Source organism: Egretta garzetta, unplaced genomic scaffold (assembly GCF_000687185.1).
Source record: "Egretta garzetta isolate BGI_Z169 unplaced genomic scaffold, ASM68718v1 scaffold639, whole genome shotgun sequence".
In the NCBI taxonomy this organism is placed as follows: domain Eukaryota; kingdom Metazoa; phylum Chordata; class Aves; order Pelecaniformes; family Ardeidae; genus Egretta; species Egretta garzetta.
In genome coordinates this window covers 506,551-509,620 of record NW_009260834.1, presented here as the reverse complement: position 1 = coordinate 509,620, position 3,070 = coordinate 506,551, and positions in this window count along the sequence as shown.

The window sequence follows — 3,070 nt, the reverse complement described above, 5'->3', positions numbered from 1 at the left end:
ATAACTCCCCTCAGAGCCACATCCAGTAGACACAACTAACTTCTAAAGCAGGAAACTGGGAGAAAAGTAATAGCCTTTTAATGAAACAGTCTTTTTTATGCACAGACTGCTTTCTTGGGGTATTTTCCTGTAGCGTAATCTTATTTGACAATAATCCTTACACTGACAAAGGGAGCTTTCATGAAAAAGAAAGAACAAACAGCTTTTACGACTGAATACATGAAGATACAAATGACACAGGGAAATGAAAACTCAAGGTGAGCTTCAAGGCATTAGGGGGTGGAGGTGGAGGAAAGGGAAGCAGTGAGTAATAGCAGTAGTGGAAGAAGGGAAACTGAAAGGAATCATAGGGCACAGGCTTCCACACAAGCTTCTCCATAAGGCTCTGCAAAGCAGGTGTTGGCCTGCCCCCTCCCCAGCAGCCCTCCTCAGCAATATAAAGCCATGACTACTTTTCTATGGCTTGTCCTTTAAATGTTCAAAACGTTCATCATTTCTGCATGTGCAGGTGATGGAAGTGCATGAAACGTGTGAAGTTTTACTAGTGTTTTAAACCTAATGTGAAGCAAACGTTAAGCTGGTAAAGGTTTAACTTAATTTCAACATAAACTGTAGAGTTATGAATAGCTGTGAATATGCACCTGCTCTGGTTTGTCCATATGGTCACAAAGGAGTCAGTCCAACACCATCTTCACTTGGACAAAACTTCCACAAGAGATTTATTCACAATAATTGATAGACAATTTTACAGTATTGTTACCCAAAGTGTGCACTTAATATTCAGAAAAATAAAAAGAGCAATAAAATGTATTCAAGGTAAATTTTATTCTAATTCCTGTTTGGTTTCTAAAAATGCCTCTCATGGCTTAATAACTGCAGTCAAAAATTGCTTTCCACCACAGACTGGTGTTGCCAAAGCACCTTTGCACCATAAACCCTGTAACCTTTCTTCCTATTAAGAGTATGCCTCTCTTAGAAAGGCATATATAAAAAAATAATATTAGCTTTGCTGTGTACTCCAGAGATTTATAAAGACCATAATAGAAAGCTATTGCAATACAAAGGGAAGCAAACCTGCAGATCAGGAAGACTGTTCATGGAGAACACCCTGGTAATGATTCTTTCTCTTGTTTTCCAAAGAGAGTTCTACCACAAATACCTGCAAGGAACAAATCTAATATAATGTAACATACAGATAGAGGCACTTAGGACAAACCCAAGCTGCTTAGGACTTCATAGGTCAGCTCTGTCTTAAATTCCACTAGAAGATTCAGCAACAACTGGTAGAGATTTTGCCACTATACCCACTTTTTACATCTTCTTTTTGGAGAGAGCAGGAATTTCATCATGTTGAATATTATGAAGGTGCAACCTTATGAAAAAAAGCAATCAAAACAGGGATACTGATCACAGGTTTCTCCCAAACAAGCTTTACTCCAGATCCCAACTGGGGAAGATTAATTTCTACGCCAGTCTCTTCTGCTGCTCTGATGTCACAGTCTGACAATCAATATTTTACTCTTCTGAAGGTCTAGGAACATTTCATTTTTAAAGCAGTTATGAAGTATCTTTCTGATGCATAAACATGTGCAGGGGAATATTTTGACTTTCTGAAATTGTTTTCCAAAAGAAATCTTGTGTGTATACAGGTATGTGTATGTGTATGAATATGTTTGAAGTTTAGAAGGACAGAAACAGAATATGATGCATTGTATTTTATGAACAAATTCTACATTTTGGTACAAGCTAAGCTAACATAATGCATTCTATATTGTGTATTCTGTGTGTGTGTTCTGTACGTTTATTACTTATTGTTTATTATTACTTTTGAAATCTGTGTTTTTTCCTTACTCTCTTAAAAATGAAAATGTCTTTCTAACTGAGGATGATATGGAAAAAATTTGGCCTTGTTTGTGATACAAGATTATCCGTAAGAACCAAACCTAGCATTTTTTCTGTACAAATAAGTGAGTTCTGCTTGAGTTAAGGACATAGCACCTCCCTAACAAGGGAGGTTCAGACTCTATTTTCTGTAGATAACCACTAGAGGGAGACAAAGAGAATTATTGTGGGAACTGACTGTCACGACTCATGGACAGCAAAATGCAGAGCGAGTGAGGAATTTCTCAGTAGCAGAATTATTGTTCTTCTATACACTTTAAAAACATCAGAAAAGCTTCATGTATCCTTTCTATACAAATATTCACACTTACTCCTGTGTACATCTATAGATGTATATACATATGAAAGTGTAGCTCTTGTCATATATATTTGTCTCCTGCAAACACTTCAGAAAGTACAGTAACTAGAAAGATTGTTTAGTAAATCAGAAAGTCCACATGAGTACTGCTGAATATGGAGACTGCCTTCTTAATTGCAGTTATGCAGCTTGACAATCTGATTCTAACTTTTACGTATGCACAATTAAGTAACAGCATGATCATCCCATTCTTCAGCCAGTCTGGTCAGCTGCCCAGAGATGCTAAATCAAAGGGGTGGTGTGCCTGGAGCACTTTCCAACACAGTTTCTGTTTCATTGGTTGTTAGTTACTCACATACAAGGCAGAGGATCGACAGCATTGTTTTTTCCCAGTAACGATCAAAACAACTTGGGAAGGGGCTGGGTAACCATCCTGGCACACTGGGATGGTTACATGTCATATATTCAATGTTGACAAAACCCAAACTTCGTATCAATGAACAACAGGCCTAAGTAATAATCAGAAAAGACAAGGAAATTGATGGAATGCTAGAAAAGGATTATTATTGCTGGGGACTGGAAATCTAATGCAGAAAGTAGCCCCAGGATGCATCACAAAAGCTAATACAGACATTCTCAGAGGTTTTATGTGGCAGGACAAAAATCATGACAAAGTATTTACAGCAAAACTGAGCAGAACTCAGTTTTTCTAATAACTAATCCTGGAAATTAGCCACAAGGTTATTCTTGTCATTTTATTTTAGAGGTCTATTAAAATATGTTGAGCTGATTACTTGGGTAGACATTGGTTCTTATTAAGTGACTGAAAATGCCAAGTCAAAGAGAAGTAGACTGACCTATTTGTGAATT